The sequence below is a fragment of the Bombina bombina genome, chromosome 6, assembly GCF_027579735.1.
Source record: "Bombina bombina isolate aBomBom1 chromosome 6, aBomBom1.pri, whole genome shotgun sequence".
In the NCBI taxonomy this organism is placed as follows: domain Eukaryota; kingdom Metazoa; phylum Chordata; class Amphibia; order Anura; family Bombinatoridae; genus Bombina; species Bombina bombina.
In genome coordinates this window covers 836,599,739-836,625,012 of record NC_069504.1, presented here as the reverse complement: position 1 = coordinate 836,625,012, position 25,274 = coordinate 836,599,739, and positions in this window count along the sequence as shown.

Sequence of the window (25,274 nt, the reverse complement as noted above, 5' to 3'; positions counted from 1 at the left end):
TCCATTTACTTGATGATATTTTAGCATTGCAGAGAGTTGACAGAAGCTCTTACCCCAACCAGAATATTTATGCCTTTATATCAATTAGAACCTAAGCAGGGAAAAAGAGGTTAATTGCTGCAACAGTCCGTAAGCAAGCCAACAATATTCTCAGCTTTTGAGTTCTTTTTACAGAAGGTGCAGGTGTGAGCAAGATAAAACAGATTGTAAGCAGTTTGCAGTATCAGAAGCAGTTAGTGACATAAACAGTTAGTAAAGCAGTCTGATTTTCTCTTGATCTACCCGCTTATACTAAAGAATCTTATGATGCACATGCAGAAAGCCAAGTATTTTTCTAAGCCTCTTATAATATTTCTCTTTATACATGCAGTGCCCTTACTCTCAATTCCTTAGGAATATGCGGGCTGTACAACTGCTCTTCCCTGGAGCCTGGATGATTAGATTTTTATACCCAACAGTACCTTGTATAGCGCGTCTTAACACGTTAAAGATGACAGACCTTCCGGTTCTGCACGTCCTCTATACCACTGAAGACTGATACCTATTTAGATGTCTATGCGCTTCAGGGAACGACGAAGTTTAGCAATCTTTGATTTCCAGTGCATACAGCACGCTCTTGTCTGTCGAGCGTTCAGCGCCTCCTCACGCAGCATCCGTGGCAAGAGGACTGAAGCTGTACACCCGTTATCCAATCAGCATCCGTGGGGACCATAGCCTTGCAGAGCTAGTTTCGCTCTATAGCGTCCTGTCCACCTCCTCAGGCAGCACCGGTGGGAGGGGAGCACCGGACCGATACCTTTGCTCTCAAGATAGGGTATGCTGTGTGATCAACCCTGTGACAGCTGCAGGGGCCGCTTCAATACAGTGCGGTGTATTTGCACTGTGGAGGTGCCGGTGTCGATGTTGTCTACCAAGCTTCAGCCACCCAGGACCAAGGTTTCGGCGTGAAGTTAGCCGCCAATGGCTTGTGTTGGATCTATATGTCTTTAAGTAACTGAATGAGTATGTTGTGTGTGTATGTGTGTATGAGTGTGTATGTGTGTGTGTGTAAGTGTGTATGTATGGGTGTGTGTGTGTGCATGTGTGTGTGTGTGTGTGTGTGTGTATGTGTACAACACCCACAGTGCAGTTATTTAACGTTCTCATGGTCAGGGATAGGCACGCACCAAGACTGTGGTGGACATTTTCCAAAGTATAGACCTTAGTGAAGGACAGTAAGGTACATTTCAAATTAAAAACTTTAAAAAACACTCTCTTTACTGAGAGGGTAGTGGATGCATTGTTAAAAGCCATCCAGCAGAAGTGGTAGAGACAGTGAAGGAGTTTAAACATGCATGGGATAGGTATAGGCTATGCTAGATCAGTATCACACACACACTAGATCACACACTCTGTATCACACACACCCTCACAGTCTCACACCCACACCCGCTTACACACTATCACACACATACCTTCATAGTCTCTCTCACACACACATTCGATTGCACACTATCGATTGCACACTATCACCCACACACACACCCTCACAGTCTCATACACACACCCACACTCTGACACATACCTTTAGTCACACACATACACTTTTGCAATCTCACACTGTCACACACACACTCTCACAGTCTCACATTATGTCTCACACTTTTGCACACTGTCACACACACTGTCTCACAGCCTCAGCCTTTCACACACACACACTCTTGCACACTGTCACACACACTCACAGTCTCACACTGTCTCCTTCCTCCAGGCCGCAAAATGGTTGGCGGACACTGCAAGGGCCAGTCACGAACACCAGTGTCCGTGTACGGACACCTTGCCTATCCCTGCTCATCGCCAATAACTTAAACAGAACATAAATGTTCCCAAATGTTGTCAATAAACCAGATGGTGCAAACTATGTAACCCCATGTAGACAATAACACAGACAGAATATTTCTCCTAATCGCCAGTACCATGTATTGTACATAGAAAACTAATGTAATAGCCGTATTGCTAATAACCCATAAAGAACAGTGACTTAAACCTTTATATAGCCAGTAACACACACAACAGTGATTTAACCTTCTTATACCCACCCAGTAAAGTGATTTAACCCCATATATCTAGTAACACTCTCTGAGCCAATTCTGAAAAAGCAATGGCTATATGTGTTATACGATCTATCAATGAATGTGAATTCATATAACTTATCCAAGACATTCCAACTTATGCAAGACATTCCAAAAGATTAAATTACTTCTGGTGATATCATTTATGCAAATTATTACACAAAATGAAACAATTTTCCCAAATGAATACTATTTTAAATTAACACTATGCCAATAATATAGCAAATGTTTGGCAACTCAATGGTTAAATAGGCTGTAAACTTTGCAAAGTAAGTTTTCCAATTATACTTCTAGGTCGCAAACAATTATAGCCATGATACACATTTATTTAACACGGCTGAATTGCTTGTGGGTATTTTTGGCAAGCATGAAAAAGCTGGAAATTGGATGCAAAAATGATTCACTGCAAAATAAGCATTTAAGTAACCGTGTCATCAGAGGAAGGCCTAGTCTACTCCGCAGACCTCTAATTCCATCTCTTGTTGGCAATTTATTCACAGCTTGTCATTGACAAATTTGAATTGAGAGGCGAAACATCCGCATTGCTAACTTGTCTTCATCACTTATATGGGTCTCATTGCTGTACTTAATATATGCTTACACTTTGTTCCTGAGATACTTGAAGAGAAATCAATATGCTGCCTCCAAACTAATGATCTCCATCATACTGCTCCAATTCTATTTTTCTATACACTAAGCCTATATATATAAATTTACATTTACCTTTATCGTTAGAATTACAAGTAGATTACAAGTGGTGCGCTAACTTGAGCTCGTATTACCAGGTGAAAGTAAATGTGTTATCTTGAGCGCAAACTAAATTTGCGTGTGTTGGGTAAATATTCACCAATGTGAAAGTTCGTGTAGGGCCCAGTATGGGCCTGTAGCAGGCTAAGGGTTAAGGCTGCAGGAAAGTGGGATAGGAGATAGAGGGTTGGGTGCTAGATGCAACATTGTTGCAGGTTAGGTCAGGCCCCTCCTTACTTTGTAAAAAGCTGAGGTTTCCCTCCCAACTTCCTCTTCTCCATCCGATCCAGGCTGTGAAGTGTTTTTTCTTTTTTCTGTGCTGCTCAGTTTTTTTTTTCTCCTTTTTTCTGACCACCATGCATCGTTCAAGGCGTTCAGTTCTCCCACCTAGACGATATCAGGATAATGCAGAAGCTGGAAAGAAAAAGGAAAAGATAAGTACTCAGAAAACAATTGATAATGATTTAGATTGCATCCCTCCTACACAAAATCAGGCTGTTGTTGTGGCGCAGGTTCATGCTGCATCCTCCCATGAGCAAATCACTGAGGCTGGGGAGGATGTAGTTAATCTGGTGCCAGAATCACAGTTTGTGATAGAGGAGGTTCATTCACCTGTAATTAATTTGGAACAGCAGCAGCAATTGACTCCTAACCAAGTCTCAGACTTGCTGCAGGCTGTACCATCTGCAGATGTTCCAGCAGTTTTAAATTTTATGACATATATTGCAGCTGCAATATCTAATGCTGCCTCTGCACAGCCCTCAGCAGGCCCTGTGCAATTGCAGCATGTGGTTCCACGTGTTTTGCAAATTGGGCCTGGCATAACCAGGGATCCCCATATTGCAGAGCATGTGGACCCCCTTTTAGACATACAGGCCACTGGGCCTCATTCTAATTTGCCCCTGCAGGCTCCTGGGCATGTTCAGCATACATTGCCCCCTCAGGCACCTGGGCCGAGTTTGCACCAGGAGCAGGCACATGGCCTAAATGCTCCCGGTTATGTGGCGCTTCATGCGCCCCCCCATCAGGCTTCGGACACACTTGGTCAGCCACATGGGGGGGCCCGGGGGCCATTTGGGCCTGTTTTACCCCCTTTCTCAATTACTAATTTGCCCCCATCGCAAGCGCAGGCACCCGAGGCCAATCCTTTCCATACCCCCCTCGCCGGCGCAGCGACCCCCCTTCGCGCACCTTCCGCTGTTGTGGCCACCCCTTCCCGACTTCAAAATACGTTACCGGAGCCTCCGGTAAACTATCTTCAGGCTTCTCGGCCTACTTCCGGTTGCGCACTTGCATTGGCCGCGCGTCCGGAAGTAGGTGTGGGGACTTCCGGTGCGGCCATTATTCACAGCGGCGGCACCGGAGCAGCAGAAACAGCAGCGGTCTCTCATGGGCTCGAAGGTGAGCACCAAGAGGGAACGTTGCTTCAAGGGGGGCATGTGGCAACCAGGGAAGGAGGCCAGAATGCAGTTAGCACACCCGGTCAGGGTGTAGCAGGTCACGCTCAGGGTGTCAGATCCCCAATCATTAGAGGGAGAGGTAGGGGGACAAAGACAGTTAGGAGGGGAGTTAGGACTTCAACACAGCCACGCCAGAGTTACCTTAGAAGAGGGGGGAGAGCCACTATTAGCAGGGGTTTCAGGCCACTGCAATTTTATAATGCTGCAATACCCGCTGCTGCGAGTGAGAGGGGGAATGTGAATGAGCAGCAATTTTATAATGCTGTAATACCTGCTGCTGCGAGTGAGAGGGGGAATGTGAATGAGCAGCAATTTTATAATGCTGTAATACCCGCTGCTGTGAGTGAGAGGGGGAATGTGAATGTTGTGACTAATCTAGGAAATCATAATGCTGTTAGTGATATTGTTGTGAGTGATATTGGTAACACATTCAATGATGACGGCACGCATGTTAGGGGAATGAATGCTGGGCAAATGCCTCATGTTGTTGGAGTCGCCTTACGGTGGACCTGCTGGCGGATCTGAGGGTCTGGGAGGTTTTTCTAAAATCCTTCAATGGCGTGCGTGTCTGGCGCTCAGATCCCATATCTAGTCAACTGTTACATCTTTTTACGGATGCGGCAGGATCACATGGGTACGGGGCTTACTTCCGGGGGGAATGGAGCGCAGAGCCTTGGCCGGCCTCCTGGTACCTCCGGGGTTTCACCCGTAACCTAAGCCTCCTGGAGCTTTTTTCCCATAGTCCTGTCAGTGGAACTCTGGGGATCCAGATTCTCAAACAAGACTATCATATTCTGGACTGACAACACCAGTGTTGTCTTTGCAATTAACAACCTGTCGGCCACCTCGGCCGTGGTGGTAACGCTACTGCGGCACCTGGTATTGCGTTGCCTGGAACTCAACATTCAGTTCCAGGTGAAGCATGTGCCGGGTGTCAATAATGTGGTAGCAGACGCCCTGTCCAGATTTGAGTGGGATAGTTTTAGACGCTTAGTTCCTAACGCATCACCAGTGGGTTTACGTTGTCCTGATTTTCTTTGGCAGCTGGTCGCTCCTGGGTAGCCCTATTGCCAATCGTACGTTCTTCCTTAGCCCCCTCCACCTGGCGCACTTACTTGAAACTCTGGAACGAATGGGAGCAGTTTTGCCGGTCCAGGGGCATGGATGCCGCACAAGGGAACATTGCATCTCTGTGTGATTGGCTGGTGAGTCTTCACAACATAGGCACGCGTCAGGGTTCACTACAGTCCAAATTAGCTGCATTGTCATTCTTTTATAAAGCTCTGGGGCTCCCGGATCCAACTAACTCATTCTTCATTCGGCAAGTTGTAAAAGGGTGGGGCAGGATCTATCCAAGGCAACCTGATTCTAGGGAACCCATCACACAAGACCGCCTAGATAAGCTGATATTGTCGCTTGATAGCTCATGCTACTCCCCATTTGAGGCATCACTGTTTAAGGCAGCGTTTGCGCTGGCCTTTGCGGCCGCCCTCCGGCTGAGTGAGTTAGTAGCCCCCTCTAAGCGTGCGGCGGGTCGCGGAGTTCAAGTGGAGCATGTTAGGGCGGCCGTTGACTCCCTGCTCCTGTTTATCCCGTGCTCAAAAATGGATCAGTCAGGCAGGGGCGCTTGGCTGCACATTGCGCCCAGGCCGGGCAGTATTTCCTGTCCAATAGTGGTTATGAACTGTTATTTAGCTTTGCGCCCTTCTTTGCCAGGACAGTTTTTTATCCACGCTGATGGATCAGCTCTATCTGAGTTCCAGTTCAGTAGGGTCTTGAAACAAGCAGCGGCGAACGTAGGCTTAGACAGCAGTAGGATCGCCCCTCATTCCTTTAGAATAGGGGCGGTGACGCAGGCCGCAAGCGTAGGTCGCTCCAGCGAGGACATAAAGCGGATGGGTCGGTGGCGCTCTAATTGCTTTAAGAAATACGTCCGCCCCATTGTTTAATACAGACATTTTGTGTGCACACACTAAACTATTTGTCTCCGCAGGTCCAAATCATGGAGCAAAGCGGATTTGGATTGTGGGACATTCTTTCATACACTGGGCTTCGATTCGTTGCTCCTCCCTCCCCTTGGGTCAGAATCTGGGGTTCCCCCTAAGCAAAGCCTCAATTAGATGGTTAGGTAATAGGGGGATGTGTTGGCCGCAGCTGGGGGAAGTAATTTCTGGTGCCCTCTTAAGATGGGGAAAACCGCACCTCTTAATCCTTCACCTGGGGGGGAACGATGTAGGGTCCGTCCCTGTGCTAGAACTAGTCAAAACTATGCAGTCGGACATCGGCTGGCTCCAGACACGAATCCCTGAGGTAGTTATTGGCTGGTCTAATATAGTCCCCCGCCTGTATTGGAGGCATATGTCGACCCATACGGCGGCATATAGAATTAGAAAGAAAATCAATGCGGCTTTATCAAAAACTGTCACGGGAGCAGGGGGCTTCGTGGTACGGCACGAAGCCATCTCAGCCGACAGAACTGAGCTCTATCGTAGAGATAAGGTCCATTTATCAGACGTAGGGTTGGATATTTTTATAAAGGATATCCAGGGAGCTATTTCATCCTTCCTGTAAGTCAGGTTGTGGTTGTGGCGGCAAGTCCATTTTTAATGCTCCTTGTGGCGGGAGGTAACGGTCCTGTTGCGCAGGAAAAGGTCGCTAGGGGTGAGTCGTGGCCATAAATGGGAGGGGTGGTAGGCCTCAAGTGCACGTGGGGTAACCTCCCTCTCTCCCCATTGGGGGATGGTCACGTGATCTCTGCAACCCCTCAGCGTCATTTCCTTTGAGCAGAGACCCCTCTGCTGCTCGTTCCCGTTGGGCCGTTGACCTCCTTTGCTGTTCTGGGCTTATATAGTCTATGCCGCCATTTCCGGTTCTGTTGGTTAAAAGTTATATAGGTAGTTTTAATAAAAATTTGACCGTGACGGTTAAAATTTTTCCCATTTAAGAATGTGTCTGTGTCTTTATTTATTCACAATGGTTTATGTTACAAGTTACTAAGTTAAGTTAGTTAATTTAAGTTAAGATTGTTCTTCTACACTCCTGGAAACACCCCGGTAAGCATTTAATCCCTTAGAACATTGGAATGTCAAATATTTACAGTAAATACACACTATAACACTTTATGAAATATGAATATGGCAGAAATATGTTTTTACATGTTTTCAGCTACATGATTGCAAAGGGCTTCAAGGCCCTTCTAATATGTGTACATATGTATTTATATGTCTGTAATTACATGTATACACATATAAATACATATGTATACATATATAAACAACTTTAGATATGCATATGTATGTATCTCAATGGTAAAGCCCTTTGCCTCCCATTTTTTCCTTAACACCTAATATCTCATATCTTTGATCCCTTATAACTTTTGTGTGCAATATTTTATTTTTAATTATTTTTGTTAGATGGTGTTATTATGACTGTAAGTGTACTTTGTAATGTAATTGTGATGTGTTTTGCGAAACAGTTAACCAGAGCTCTGAGGTTGTGGTAATCATTCTAGTGTAAATTGTGATTGCGCTCACACATTTACATTTAACTTGTAATATGAGTGCAATTTAAAATGCACGCAAACGAATGAGAAAACCCATAAGCGCAAACGTTAGCGCTCTACTCGTCATCCGGCCCTTTATTTTTTATCTGTGTCTGATATTACGATTAATTTATTTTCTCTCAGTCTGCAGTGATAACAAACAGTCATATCTGATTCTCAGAGACTGGGTGCCTGAATTCTCTCACTAAACAAGCTGGTATTAAAACATATTAGCATACAATAAAAAATAAATAGCTGGCAATGCCACTGAAGCATATTTGAAATTCCTTTATCAGCTGTCAGAACAGAGAAACATTCCAGGAGATGAGTCCTTGTTCCCTGGGAATATAGGTGCAGTATAGAGCCTTGAACATTAAATAATTATATACTCTGTCCAGTTTATTCACATTTGTTTTAGATAACTTAATCTGCCTTATTAAAGTGATGGTAAAGTGCAGCATTTCTGAAAGGTGCGTTTTATTGTATGTTTCATTAAAATGTCTATTTATATTAACCCTTTAAGGACACAGCTTTCAGTTTGCTCAATTGTTTTATGACGGAAAAATTCCGTCATATGTCCTTAAGAGGTTAAAGGAACATTGTACTCAATAATGTTATTGTTTAAACAGATGGATAATCCCTTTATTACCCATTCCCCAGTTTTACATAAGCAAACACTGTAATATTAATATATATTTTTTTTACCTCTGTGATTACCTTGTATCTAAGGCTCTGCAGACTGCCCCCTTATTTCAGTTCTTCTGACAGACTTGCATTTTAGCCAACCAGTGCCACGGGCATGAGCACAATGTTATCTATATAGTACACATGAACTAATGCCCTCTAGTTGTGAAAAACGGTCAAATACACTTAGATAGGAGGTGGCCTTCAAGGGCTTAGAAATTAGCATATAAAAACTTACCTAGTTTTAGCTTTCAACAAAGAATACCAAGAGAGCAAAGCAAATTTGTTGATAAAAGTAAATTGGAAAGTTGTTTAAAATGACATGTCCTTTATGAATCATGAAAGTTTAATTTTGACTAGACTGTTCCTTTAACCCTTAGAAACAGGTTAGCATTTCAAAAATGTGATGCTTTACTATCACTTTTATATAACCCAATTCAGGGCCAGCTCAAGCCATTGTGCTGCCTGGGTCCAAAAATGAAATTATGCCCCCAACTCTCCATCAATTACAGACAAAATCACTTTGGGTCCCAAAGTAAGTGTTACTTCCCTCTAGGGGCAGTAGAATTATTGAATAACAGGCGCATGAGGTGGAAGGGGCCACTGATAGGTAAATAGTGGAAGATGATGATAGTGGCCCCTCCAAGCATGGTGATCATAATTTACTGTGCATTGGTCTAGATGCCTAAAGTTAAAGGGACAGTATACACCAATTTTCATATAACTGCATGTAATGGACACTGCTATAAAGAAAATATGCACAGATACTGATATAAAAATACAGTATAAAAATGTTTAAATATTTACTTAGAAGCTTTCAGTTTAGCTCTGTTTAAAAGGTTTTACTGGAACACCCACTACAAAGGGCTAAATACCAAACACTCCCCCCCCTCCCTTCCTCTGCATATGAAAAGACCCTTTACACAAACAGGAGCAAGCTGGAGTAGGTATAAGTCGGTATTCTCTTAAAACTTTGGGGCTTGGTTAGGAGTCTGAAAATCAGAGCAATGTTATGTAAAAATAAGCAAAACTATCCATTTAAAAAAAAAAAAAAAAAAAAAAAAAAAAACTTTATGGGCTATATAAATAGATCATCTACAAAATGTTGATGCAAAGAAAAAACGAGCGTATAATGTCCCTTTAGGCAACTCTCTCACTTTGGGACTGATAATAAAAGATTCTCTTGCTTGGTGAGAAATTTGCTGCAAACTGAGCATTTATATCAGTAATATATATATATATATATATATATATATATATATATATATATATATATATATATATTGTAACAATCAACTCACTTGTATTTGTAACAACCAAGATATCATGTAAAATTGAGGATGTGTTACAAGAGTTGAGGATGACAGTACACTATATGCTTTTAGTGAACTGTATAACACTTGTTGTTAATTTTGCCGGACAGCTAGCTCCCAGTAACTGGAGTGTCTATTAGTGGGAGTTGACTTTGGCAGGTATTCGTAGCAATGGATATACAGAGATAAACAGTACTGCAGAGGTTAATTATATATCAGGATGCAGTTAGTAGAAAGAGACCAGGGTTAAATGCAAGCAGCTTCAGTTTACAAACAGTAATGCAGAGGTTAATTGTATTTCAGGATGCAGTTAGTAGAGAGAGTTCACGGTTAAATGCAAGCAGCTTCACTATACAAATCTTACACTTGTAGTATGTTTAAGTGTACTTCATAAGAGAGTTGCACAGTGTGTTTATGAGAGTTTATACAGCACCTGTCCAGAAGTCGCTGAATGAGATTTCCCCTTTAAGCAAACTGCAGCTGCTGTGAGTGCGATGAGTGCAGCACAGAGATCCGGTCCCAATGAGCTTGGTGAGCAGTGTGAACGCTGTGGTCCCTGCGTTTCCTGTTTGCTGAGTGGCTTGTCACGCCAGGTTGTTAGGAATACTCACAAGCAGACCCTGGATGGGGGAGGTGTGGAGTGAAGTCCTGCTGCAGATATGAAATGTCAGCTCCGGCTGAAATAGAGGTATGCTGATAGAAAAGGAAATAAATACACAGTTTAAATCCTGTTATGCTGTAGAAAAGGTAAGGACTGGAACTGTAGCTATTACACTTCAATAAACCAGCAAAGGACCATGGGAGGAAGCAGGTTTATATTGGGTTCAGGTAGGAAGTTAACAAGATGTAAAGGTGGTATATAGTATTTGCTTGACACATTTAAGGTGGAATAGGAGGATCATGACACATCCCCCCCCAAAGATCCATCAAGAAGGGATCAGGGTGCGGGATGATCGGGATGGCGCCTATGAAAGAGAGACACCAGCTGGGGAGCCGAGAGGTTGGCTGCAGGCTCCCAAGAATCTTCAGAGGAATCAAATCCAGCCCAATGGACAAGGTACTGCAGTTGTCCATTGCATCGACGAGAGTCCAAAACCGAATGTACTTCATATTCAGGATCCGGCGTCGGGGACACCAGAGCAGGAAGAGGCAGAAGACGAGAGGTATCACAGGGTTTGATCAATGATATATGAAAAGTCGGGTGGATGCGGTAAGTAGCAGGGAGCTGTAAGGTAACAGTAAGTGGGTTGCGAATGGCTACAATTGGAAAAGGACCAACAAAGAGATTGTTAAACTTCCTGCATGGTGAGGGTATTCTAAGATTTTTTGTGCTCAACCAAACCATGTCCCCAACCTTGTAATTAGGTTGTGGACGATGCCGTAAATCATAGTAGCGCTTTTGAAAAGCTTGTGCATGCTTGATATTGCTTTGGACCACATTGTATGTTAGTTTAATAGAATTGATGAGATCATTAACCTGAGGACAAGGAGTGTGAGAGGATGATAAGGGATGGAAACGTGGATGGAGTCCTGAGTTGATATAGAAAGGTGAAAATCCGGTAGAAGAGTTAGTAGTATTATTGTATGCGAATTCCGCTTGAGGTATGAAGGAGACCCATGATTCGTGGGTGCTAGAGCAGAAGCATCTTAAGTACTGCTCTAGCCACTGGTTGGTCCTCTCACAGAGACCATTTGACTGAGGGTGGTATGAGGTGGTGAGATGTTGCTGAATGGAAAGAGAGGAACAGAGAAATTTCCAAAACTTTGAGGTGAACTGCGAGCCTCTGTCACTCAATACAGATGTAGGTAATCCGTGAAGGTGCACAACCTCTTTGATAAACAGCTCGGCGGTTTGTTGTGCTGTAGGGAGAGAGTAAGTTGGTATGAAATGAGCCATACGAGAAAATAGATCCACTACGACACATATGGCAGTCTTTCCTTGGGATTTAGGGAGGTCAACGATAAAGTCCATAGAGAGGCTTTTCCATGGGCAATCTGGAATGGGTAGATTTTGTAATAGGCAATTGGTGTGAAGGCTTAGAGGTCTGACAGGTGGGGCAGGACTTGATATAGGCTATTACTGAGTGTTTCATGGAGGGCCACCAAAAATGTCTTTGTAGGAGATCCAGTGTCTTTTGTACACCTAAGTGTCCAGTCAGTGTAGAATCATGTGTGAGTTGTAAAGCCTTGTCACAGAGAGAGGGAGGTATATAAAACTTAGAGTTGTTACATAGGATACCATTGTCATCCATAGATAAAGTGTAGGAACTTGTAGTGGGATCCAATTGTTGTTGGGCTTTGAGCTCTGAAAAATCCTTGGACATGAAACCAATGAAGGATGTTTTAGGGATTATAGTTGTGTAGGAAGGATCAGAGTGGGGCTTATGGTCCTTGCGTGAGAGTGCACCAGCTTTACCGTTTTTTGAACCGGGGCGGTAGCTTATAGTAAAATTGAACCGGGAGAAGTAGAGGCTCCAACGAAGTTGGCGAGCAGAGAGAGTGCGATTGGTTTGGAGGTATTGGAGATTTTTGTGAACGGTGAGAATAGTTATAGGGTGTTCTGCCCCCTCCAGTAAGTGTCTCCACTGATCAAAGGATGACTTGATGGCTAATAACTCTTTTTCCCCTGTGGGGTAATTCAACTCAGCGGGTGTTAAAAAAGTCTGGAGAAATAACAAACAGGATGGATCTGTTTGTCAGGAGAGGACCTTTGAGAAAGAACTGAACCGATGGCATATTCGGAAGCGTCAACTTCTAATATGAACTGAGCTTTGCTGTTTGGTAATTGAAGAATAGGTGATGACACAAACAGGGACTTGAGGTCATTGAAGGCTTTTTGAGACTGGGGGGTCCAGAGGAAAGGTTTTGTCGTCTTAGTGAGATTTGTTAATGGCTTAGTGATAGGTGTGAAATTATGGATAAAGCGCCTGTAAACGTTTGCAAAGCCTAAGAAGCATTGTACTTCTTTGATAGTGGTCGGTGTAGGCCAAGATGTGATGGCTTTGATTTTATTGTCTTCCATCATAATGGTACTTTGACTGATACGGTAACCTAGGAATGAGACCTCTGTAACATGGAAGAGACATTTCTCTAATTTTACGTAAAGACTATGTGACCTTAGTCTGGACAACACCTGCCTGACATGTATGACATGTTCTGAAAGGGAAGAAGAATAGATTAGAATATCGTCAAGATAGACCACCAGAAAAGTGTCTAAGATGTCCCTAAAGATATCGTTGATAAAATTCTGGAATGTCGCCGGGGCGTTGCACAGACCGAATGGCATAACAGTATATTCAAAAAGACCATACCTAGTCCTAAATGCTGTCAGCCACTCGTCCCCGGACCTTATTCTAACAAGGTTGTATGCGCCCCTAAGGTCTAGTTTAGTAAATATAGTAGCGCCACTCAACCTCTCAACCAATTCTGGGATTAGAGGTAGCGGGTACCTGTTCTTTATCGTGCGTTTATTTAATTCACGATAATCTATAATAGGGCGCAAGGACCCGTCCTTGTTTTTTACAAAAAAGATGCCGGCACCGGCAGGGGAAGTAGAGGGACGGATGAAACCTTTTTTTAAATTATCAGTTATGTAGTTTTTTAAATGTTGTAGCTCAGGTCTGGACAGGGGATAGATATGGTCGTAGGGAATGGTGGCTCCAGGTAACAGGTCAATGGGGCAATCGTAGGACCTGTGTGGAGGCAATGACTCGGCCTCTTTCTGATCGAAGACATCAGAGAAATCTGAATACTGAGGAGGAATAGAAGGAGCAGAGGTAGAGAGTAAATGAGCAGTTGGAAAACAGGTCTTAGAGCAGTAAAAAGAGGGAAAGGATAGAGTAAGTGTGTCCCAATGCACTGAGGGTTGGTGTAACTGTAACCAGGTAATTCCCAGAACTATAGGATAGAGAGGGGATGATATGATTTTGAAGGTAATGGTCTCAGAATGACCAGAGGGAGTAGTAACCAGTAAGGGAATAGTCTGTTGCATGACAGGACCAGATGGTAGATGTGAACCGTCAATAACTTTGAGAGGCAGAGGTGTGCTTTTGAAAGAAGAAGGTATTTTATTAACAGTGACTAAACTCAAATCAATAAAGTTGGCACATGCTCCGGTATCTATGATGGCTTCACACTTTATCCTGTGTTGTTCCCACTGCAAGGATAAGGGTAATGTTAGATAGGCAGTGGCAATATTTTTTGTGTTTAGGCAATGGTTGAAAGGGTGTGTACCTTACCTATCTTCTGTTTGAATAGTAGTGGACACTCCTTAACAACATGGTCTGCTGATGCGCAATACATGCACAAATTTAATGTACGGCGTCTCAATTTCTCTTGTGGAGAGAGGGGTTCACGTAGAAAACTAATGTCCATAGGTTGCTCAGGTGGTGAAGTAGATGGCGTCTGTAAAACCCTGCGCTGAGGGGGGTTAGAGGGGCTTTTTTCTTGCCTCCTCTCCCTAAGTCTACGGTCAATAGTAGTGGTAAGGATGTACAGTTCTTCCAGGAGGTCTGGAATACCTACTCTGGCGAGTTCATCCTTAATGTCTTCGGATAAACCAAGGCGATACTGGTTTTTCAGAGAAACCTCATTCCAGAGGGAATCTCTGGCCCATATCCTAAAATGAGTGATATACTCTTCAACTGGGGCTTTAAGCTGTTTTAAACCTCTGAGTTTGCCCTCAGCTGTAATCTGGCGGTAGGGATCATCATAAAGAGAGGAGAGGGCTTTAAGGAAGCAGTCCAGGGAATTCAGTATTGGGTCTTGTGACTCATAGAAAGAGTCAGCCCAGACCCTTGGCTCTCCCCTAAGGTATGATAGGATGGTTAGTACTTTGGCCCTGTCAGTGGGGTAGGTCCTAGGGCATAAATCGAAAAGCAATAAGCATGCATTACGAAATTGACGAAAAGTGGAGCGGTCCCCTGAGAACTTTTCGGGGTATGAAACCTGGGGTTCAGCATGATGGTCATTTCCAGAATTTCTATTTGAAAGCACTTCCCTTAAGCAGGCTTTAAGGCTTTGATTTTCCACCTGCAAATCCCTGAAAGCCTGGGTTAGGTTATCCAGCCTTTGATTTAGGTTGTGTAGCTGGGGAGTGACGTCAGCGGGCTCCATGGCTACTATATATGGCTGGTTTATTATGTAACAATCAACTCACTTGTAATTGTAACAACCAAGATATCATGTAAAATTGAGGATGTGTTACAAGAGTTGAGGATGACAGTACACTATATGCTTTTAGTGAACTGTATAACACTTGTTGTTAATTTTGCCGGACAGCTAGCTCCCAGTAACTGGAGTGTCTATTAGTGGGAGTTGACTTTGGCAGGTATTCGTAGCAATGGATATACAGAGATAAACAGTACTGCAGAGGTTAATTATATATCAGGATGCAGTTAGTAGAAAGAGACCAGGGTTAAATGCAAGCAGCTTCAGTTTACAAACAGTAATGCAGAGGTTAATTGTATTTCAGGATGCAGTTAGTAGAGAGAGTTCGCCGTTAAATGCAAGCAGCTTCACTATACAAATATTACACTTGTAGTATGTTTAAGTGTACTTCAGAAGAGAGTTGCACAGTGTGTTTATGAGAGTTTATACAGCACCTGTCCAGAAGTCGCTGAATGAGATTTCCCCTTTAAGCAAACTGCAGCTGCTGTGAGTGCGATGAGTGCAGCACAGAGATCCGGTCCCAATGAGCTTGGTGAGCAGTGTGAACGCTGTGGTCCCTGCGTTTCCTGTTTGCTGAATGGCGTGTCGCACCAGGTTGTTAGGAATACTCACAAGCAGACCCTGGATGGGGGAGGTGTGGAGTGAAGTCCTGCTGCAGATATGAAATGTCAGCTCCGGCTGAAATAGAGGTATGCTGATAGAAAAGGAAATAAATACACAGTTTATATCCTGTTATGCTGTAGAAGAGGTAAGGACTGGAACTGTAGCTATTACACTTCAATAAACCAGCAAAGGACCATGGGAGGAAGCAGGTTTATATTGGGTTCAGGTAGGAAGTTAACAAGATGTAAAGGTGGTATATAGTATTTGCTTGACACATTTAAGGTGGAATAGGATGATCATGACACACATATATATATATATATATATATATATATATATATATAAAGTTTGCGCTCATATCGAAAGTATCATATGGAAACAGGAAACTATTAAAACATATATATATATATATATATATATATATATAAATACATTAATTACAATAAAAAATGATTTGTGTACAAATCTAGCCAATAGAATATCAGAATAATATTAAAAAAGTACAGGTAGAGTTTTCAATCCACTGAAAATATAATATCACCATACACAATCCACATAGGAACAGTTTGCAGATATGTCAACAAATGATCTTGAACATTTATTCCACATCGACTGGTTCTTGAATATAGTCGATAGACCAGTATACATACACTGTGAAATAAGTAAAAAAAACACACCAAATAGTGCAATAATTTTAATACTGGTAAGTACAATTAGTATATAACTCACCAAATATGCAGTCTGTCAACGCATTTTGACCTATTACAGGTCTTTATCAAGACCTTGAGACTTTTTCACAGTGTATGTATCCTGGTCTATCTTGTATATTCAGGACCCAGTCGATGTGGAATATATTTTAAAGATCATCTTGACATATCTGCAAACTATTCCTATATGGATTCCTATGTTGGATGATATTATATTTCCAGTGGATTGAGGAGAATACCTAGACTTTTATCTTATTAACTTTTTATTTTTATTTGGTATTGATTTTGGGTATATGTAATTTTAATATTATTGTGATATTTTATTGGCTAGATTTGTGTACAAAAGACAAATGAAAGTAGTTTTATTATGTTAAATTAAAGATTTTATATTACAGTCTCCATTAAAGTGAAGGTAAACTTTGGTGAATGAAAGCCCGTTTTTTAAAAATACTATTAAAAACAGGGGCACTTTCATTCATCAAAGTTTACAAATCAGCCGTTTTGATTAAAAACTTACCTTTTTTTCTTTTCTCAGCTACAGTATCTTACCCCTCCTGGAAATCCTCTCTTCACACGTCAGCAATGACTAATCCTGCTTCCTCCAATCACAGCTTTCCCCCCAGGGTGGTTATTGCCTGAGGCCATTCTGTGATTGGAGGAAGCTGGATTAGTCATTGCTGACGTGTGAAGAGAGGATTTCCAGGAGGGGTAAGATGCTCTGGCTGTGAAAAAAAAGGTAAGTTTTTAATCAAAACGGCTGATTTGTAAACTTTGATGAATGAAAGTGCCCCTGTTTTTAATAGTATTTTTATAAAACGGTCTTCTATTCACCAAAGTTTACCTTCACTTTAATGGAGACTGTAATATAAAATGTTTAATTTAACATAATAAAACTACTTTCATTTGTCTTTTGCCTCTTTTCCCTGTAATTTAACTGAATTGAGGTTTTCCAAATCTGATAACTGGTAATGCACACTGCTGACTTATAAGTCTAACCTTGCTAGTAGATATTCGTCTCAGGAAAGGTGATAACCAAAGATAATGCAAAACAATATAAGTTTTAATAACAGTAGCAAGCATTTTTCGATTCAGTAGGATGATTGGCTTCTCAAAATAAGGCAAGTGGTGAAAGAGCACTGAAAAACAATTGCAGTCTGCAACAGGGCTGTTTTTAGGGGCGGGCGAACTGGACAGTTTCCCAGGGTGCCAGGAGCCCTACCGGGGGCAGTTGTGTAGGACAGAGTAAATATGCTCCTAGCCTCTTGTTTGCCGGTGCAGTGGAATCGGAGCCAGAGCCCTGAGGTGGCACAGGGGAATGGAAAAGCTCTATATAAGTACAATTAAGAGTGAAGGAGGAAAGAAACAGACCGTGAAGCAAGGAAATAGCTGTGCGCTCCAACTGGCACCAAGCCGGATAGCCCACACGGCTATTGGCTAAGAGGTGGAAATGTCACCTCTCAGCAAAATAGCGTTCTGCCGTGGGCTGCCTGAGCAGCTCAGTGCAGCAAATGCTTCCAACAATTAAAGGAGATTTTTGCATAAAGTATTTTATACTTCATGAAAAAAGTCCTCTTTATTTGTTCCAATGGTAAATCCTAGCATTTCACAAACGCTAGGATTTATCATCACTTTAAGGATGTTGCTATATCATTATTAGGGTGCCAGGAATCAGACTGAGACAAGAAGTGCAAAAATAATCACACCTTGGGGGGCGGAGCCGGCTAGCAAGGAGAGCAGACGCATATTCATGGAGCTCCCGTACTGTGCCTAGTTAAAGATGTTTGTATATTCAATATTCAAGTGATCTAGACCCTTAAACCTTATAGATACCAAAGACAATCATACCTACTTGCTAATCTGCAAACAATCCCTGAATTTATGACATATTAAGCTATACTGACTGCAACAAGGTTTGGGGCCTTGCATTTTGGTCAGATCGGGTGAGGTGTAATCTTTCCTGAAGGTCTAGAAGAACCCTTGCTTTGCCATTAATAAAATGGACCTGGAGTCAGCACTAAATAAATTTGAGGATCGTTGCGGTAAGATCCTAGAAGATCACTATTCGGAGATGAGCGATTTACTTACACAGCTCAGTATACAGCTCCTTGGCCCACGCAGGAGTCAAAATGGCGGCGATCAATGGAGACCGTCTAACATTGTCAATGCCCAGCCTTTAAGGGATCCGGAGCTCATCGTCCCTGTGAAAGCCGCAACTACTCTGGCTGAAATAAGCAAGCAGCATTGCGCTATAAGATACGAGACACCACGGGACAACGTGAGTGAACGGCGAAGTGACCTTAGCGTTCTGGTGCTTAAGCTGGCTGAAGAACTGGAGTTAATTACCTACCTAGAAGGTCGCAAGAGAGTGACAACGCATAGGCTAACTAGGGCAGTAGAGATGGGTCTATGGTCTTCAGGATGGTCAGAAGTTGGGAGTTGTGTTGCAGCAACTACGCAGAGTAAATCGCTGAACATTGGTCGTTGGCAAAGCAGGTCGCTGCTCTCACTGATGTTTTCCCGGGTTCATCATCCTCACAAAATTGGAATCGGTTAGTACTTTTATCTGTTGAGACTTCTGCTTGCCTGATACTGACATCGGAACTCTTAAAAGGGCACTATACTCTGCAACACTTCCCAATAGGGACTCTGTTATTAAGATCCTCACATTTTCTCTAAACGTTGTCAAGATTCTGAACCTTGTTTTCTGAGAGGTTGTGGCTGCTCTTTTTCCATGCCGGAACGGATTAGAATCCGGATAACAACCATAATAAAAGATAACATTGATTACATGGATAATGTCTAATACTTGGGACATATATTGACTCATTCATTTTTGGAGGGTTTGTGTTTTTCTGATATGTACTGTTCTGCATTGTTTATTGTTAAGATATTCTTTAGTTATACCTTTGAACTCGTTAACCACACTAGCTTGTAGTTTCAGTGCACCCTGAACATCTGCTACCACACACTTAGGCTCAATCTAGACTCAGAGAAATATGTGATTATGGAGTTATTAGAATTTGAGTTTCCAAGCCTTAGTGGTACATAGTCTCCACCTTCTTAACCCCTTGCTTAAACCTACCGTGCTCAATCCGGCAGCTACTTAAGGCTTCTGCTATATTGAGTCTCCCATATCTCATACTTGAATAATTTGTGGATCTGAGTTTACAATCTAGTCATAGTTGTATGCTGTATAATATCTCAGGAGCAGTGTTTAAGCTGACGTGTTGCCTATGGCCATAGTTCTAGTTTTAAGTTCCAGGTTTGTCTTTATCCCTGCTCATGTTTGTTGCAGTCACACTGAGAGATTATTGTGCTATCTGCCCATCCATGGGCATAACTATTTTGACCTCACTAACTTACCCCTCTAGTGTCATATAGATAGCACCTGGAGAGCTGCTTGCACTTGAAGGGACTTAGATTATCTTTACTATGATATGCTTTTTAGGAGGCATACCTAACCTCATGTAACATAACAACAGTCCTACTATTATGCAAAAGGTATTATATAATGTTATTATGTTCCAATTAGTACTATTATGTACTACTGTTATAGGTATTTCACAAGCTACTATATTTCCTTACAGACTATGACGTGCCACAGATATAATATGTTTTCATATGACCAAACTTACCCTATCACTATTAGATATATTATACCTAATATTCTTTATAACTACTACTTCCCTGCACATATAGAGAATCTCCCCTATAGTACGGTTATGGTACATTTTTCTATATGTTCTATGTTTTCACTAGGTTTTTTTTACCATCATTTACATAGGCAATATTATATGTTTTGATACCATTCATTATCAGAGTATGTCCTAATGAGGGTTAATTATATATTATCTGTTATGGTTTATGCTATGTAAATTATATTTACTCTGTATATAGGGGTCTTTTTGATATGCTAGAATACCGCATCTTACAATCTGTTAGACATATACTTATATAGTTTAAGCTCAGAATTCCACTTTTTATATTACGTGGCTTATGCATACTATTTTCCCTTTCAATATGATCATAAGAATGGCCTTGTGCCTGAACACCATATTGAGTTCTCCATAACATGGCTGACCCTTAATAATATTTTTCGATTAACAGTTTACTCATAACAAATAGAAAGGTTGTCCGCTTATACCTACTAATGTTAATTTATCCTTGAAATACGGAGGACGTACTACTTAGTTAATACTTACTACAACTGTGGAGTATTATATAGTGTAGGAGCAAAATGAGCAAGCTTATGATACATGTGTCTTGAGTACTCATATAATCTCTGGTAGAGAACTGTACACTAAAATTACTCCATCCTGCCTATATAAGGGCTGCTATTAGACAGTTCATAGTGACATGTTTTAAATAACTCAGTATTAAATATAATTAAGGTACTTGATGTTCCCCGCTCCCATAGCGGTTTTTGGGGTCATGCTTAGCCTCTGAGAATTGTATAATTATTTTATGGATGAGGGTTTACTGGCGGGATCAATATTTATTAAGTAGTATTTAAATGCTAGTTAGCTGGAGGATAGAGCCTTATATTCTTATTTAAAAAGCTCTTCACTGTTTGCGTTGAGTTTGGATATAGGTACTGTTATCAAATACTTCTTGGCTGAGAGCCAGTGTAATCTACTTTATTAAGAGCTTTATTTATAGCTAGAGGCACTATTTAACTATTAATTATCTGTATATAAGCTGTAATACCAAATGTATATTGCTTAGTCTTGGTCGGTCAGCTTTAACTAAGTTGTTAACAATACTGATATATGCCCTGGACTTCTCCTCTCATGTTAGCATATAATCCCTTTAAGAAGCATTAACTTACATATCTAGCCTGAACCCCCACATGGAATACTATCACTTAAGTACCTATAACTCTCCATCATTCCAATGTCACTTGGTGCTGACCGATATTTTGTTCTATAACTGCCCCTTTGATAATAAGATTTGATGTTCAACAATTTTTCATGAGAAGCTCTTTAATATGGCTCCGCCCCCCCCACTTTTCCCCCCATTTAACAAGCGGAGCTTGCCCGCTGAACTCCCCCCCCCTATAATATTTTTACTACATGCTATCCTTAGGCCCAAAAGAGGCCGCAGATCTGACTACCATCTGTTATCTTATTCCCACGTAGCTAATGGGCCCACAAGAGGCCCTCTAACTAGTCAGCCAGTTTCGCTATTATATCTACAAAACCAGAGGTTTGAGAAGCTTAATTGCTGTCAGGCATTGTCATTTATCTTTTGTTGTTTTTGTCTACCAATGCTTTTTTATATACGACAATGTTTATTGACCAATGATTTACGTGCATTTACTGTTACAAACTTATCATTGTATGTTGTTTTTCTTAACGAATAACCTCAATAAAAAAAATTATTTACAAAAAAAATAAAAATAATAATAACACCTTTATTAATAGCAAAAAAATAATAAAAAGTCCACAAGTCAAGGGGCGGAGCCGGCTGCCGAGTAAGATGGCTGCACTCTGAGTGAGCTCTAAAAGCCCTGTCTGACTCAAAGGTCAAAATCTCCCTCATTTGGGCACCAAATCGCACCAAACTTCGTGGGGTAGCTACCCGGGTGCTCCGGAACCTGCTCAATAAAATTTCAATAACGGATCTCTCACGGAACCATGTGATATGGTCTGAGGCATACCGGACATTGCACAGCTTCACCTACACTGGAGCCCAGATGGTATACAGCACTAGAGCAGTTCTCCTGAACTCATGAGACTGTAAAACACAGGGAAACCGCAGGAGAAGTGGAGGATGAGAACCTAACTGAAAATCTATGCCACTATAGAAAAATAAAACAACACAGCAAACCGCAAGTATTAAGCCATAATCCATCTAGTTAAAATTACTAAACTGAAAACATGGTGCTTTTGTTTCTCTTTCTACTATGCCCTTATACTCAAAAGCTGCAGGAATAGGGGGGGGGGGAGTGGCAGCTGTGCTGAAAGTTAGAGCAAAGAATCTACTAATCTGCAAATGATAGCACACTGATTAAAGTTATACAGAGCCTTTAACCTACTTCCCCACTACTTCATTAGAAACTGATATATTACTGCACATTTATGTAATATAGGGATACTCTCTTGGATTCTTATCAAGAAGAATAGCCCTTCTCCTACCCTCACTAATTAATTACAGGACCTCAGTGGAGGTTATGGAATAGCTGCAGCATAGATCAAATATTTTTTTTTATCCTTTTTTATCCTGTCTTTTATTCTTGCAAGAATATGTCGCCTAAAAAGAATACTAATAAGCCGGAAAGGGGGCAGAAGCATCCAGCTCATAAAACACCTTCGGTCAACTCCTTATTTAAACTGCATGATAATGGAGCCCAGGTGGAGGTGCTAACTGTACCCCATAATCCAAAAGCACCATCAGACTCAGAAGATGAAGAAACCTGCACAGATAATATGGTCTCTATATTTCAAACCTTGTTGGAATCTTTGCCATCTAAAAAAGACTTCACAACATTATTGTCAAAAGTACGCAGCTGTATTAAAGAAGAAATCTCAGTCCTCAGAAAATACATTAATGAAATAGGAAACAAGGTTGAATACCTTGAGGAGGTTCAAGAAAGCAACCAGGAGGAAATATCTATTTTGCAGCAACAACTAAAAGGTCAGGAAACCTCCATTATGCAGCTTCACAATAAGCTTGAGGACTTAGAGAACAGGGAAAGGCGTCAAAATCTTAGAATCCGGGGAGTGCCGGAATCAGTTCTCACCTCATCAATACCGGGATACCTGCAGGAGCTCTTTACACACATTAAAGGCCAACCCATTCAATTTGATAGAGCCCATAGGGCATTGCGCCCCAAATCACTGGATCCAAAGAAACCTAGGGACATCATTTTAAAATTTAAAGATTATTCCCAGAAAGAAGAAGTCTCACAACTTGCACGCAAACAGAGATCTATTAATTTTCAGGATAGCAACATCCAAATTTTTGCAGATTTGGCCCCAAGAACCTTGCTAAGATGGAGGGAATTCAACCACCTCACAGCACATTTATGGAACTTAAACATTGCATATCGGTGGGGTTTCCCATGCTCGGTCCAGGTCATCAGACAAGGTCAAAGATTCGTATGCAATGATGTCCTGGAGACAGAAAGCTTTTGTGCAGACCTACATATCGATCCACCACTTGAAAACATTATATCTTCAGGATCACGCAAACAATTCAGAAAGGAAGATGTCTCAAAGCCTCAAAGAACAAAATGGCAAACAGTACCAGCCAGAAGACTTACACCTGCTCATTCTGGTCCTTCTTAGGAAACAGTAGAACCCCCATGAACACTCTTCACAGCAAGGGGTAACAGTTTTTAGAAGAATTACTGTATCTCCTTCCATGGCGGAGATGTGGTGTTTATGTTATTCAGTTCAACATTCTGATTTTTACTGGCTAAAAGTTCAAGTTAGGCCTATTTTGAAATGTTTGTGCCAATTAGCTGTTCATCACCATGAAATACATAGCTAACCTGATGGTACTTGTGGGAAGGTACCTCTGCCCCTTCTAGTCTTCCTGGAGATTGTGGGGTAAGAATCACAGAGTGGTAAGATAAAAGCACGATTACCCACTTATATTGACTATACTGGTTATATCTCTTAAAAACCTTTATACCCTGTTGATATTTGTTAAATTTGCAAAATCCAGATTTCAACTGACTCTATATGAACACTTTTTATTAAACAGGGTTATTGACTTACCAGGTTCTATGTATCCTCTTTCCCCATAAAGATGTGTGGACTTTAACAATTGGTCAGTTGCTCCATTATTTAATACTTATAGATTTAATGATTCTAGCTCTGAAACGAATATAGTAGTCAGTTACTTATTGTTATTTACTTTTAGCTAATTTGTTGTTATCAATGTTTGGTTGCTCCCTTTTCCCCTCTAACTATTTTAGAGGCTGCTGCTCAGAGTTCACTGCACAGTTGAATCACTGAACCATAGTACAGTTTAGTTAATATAGATTTGTTATGCTCTAATGATATTTATTTGTGTTAGAGCTATAGGTCGGACGGGGATATCTCCCCAGTTTTTTGTTGTTGTTTAAAACACAATGTATCTCACTAGTTTTTGGATTCCTTCTTTGAATCCTACAATTAGAGATTTCTCTCTCAGTATGGGGGCTACTTATCAAGCCGTCTACTTTTCTGGCTTCGCCGGCCCAATACGTCCGCCTAAGCTCGCCTACCTTCGCCGCCGCGGACCTTGAATACGTTCGCCTAAGTTATCAAATAAAGCTGTCAAAATGCCGCGGGGCGATGAGCAGCGGACTGTGACAGTTATCACTCATCCGATCTCGCTGCCCTTCGGCTTTTTCCCAGCTTTATTGCTAGCCTGTCACTAAGCACTCACACTAAACTACACTGTTCTACCCCCTATACCGGCGCCCCCGGAGCCCCCCGCAACTAAATAAAGTTACTAACCCCTAAACCGCCGCTCCTAGACCCCGCCGCAAGTCTTATAAATGTATTAACCCCTAAACCGCCGCTCCCGGACACCGCTGCCACCTACATTATACCTAGTAACCCCTATCCTGCCCCCCTATACCGTCGCCCTCTATTATAAAATTATTAACCCCTATCCTGCTGATCCCGCACCTCTCCGCAACTAAATAAATAGTTTAACCCCTAAACCGCCGCTCCATGAACCCGCCGCAACCTATAATAAATTTATTAACCCCTATCCTGCCCCCCACTACGCCGCCGCCACTGTAATAAAATGATTAACCCCTAAACCTAAGTCTAACCCTAACCATAACGCCCCCCTAACTTAAATATTAATTAAATCAATCTAAATAAATTAACTCTTATTAACTAAATGAATCCTATTTAAAACTAAATACTTACCTTTAAAATAAACCCTAATATAGCTACAATATAAATAATAATTATATTCTAGCTATCTTAGGATTT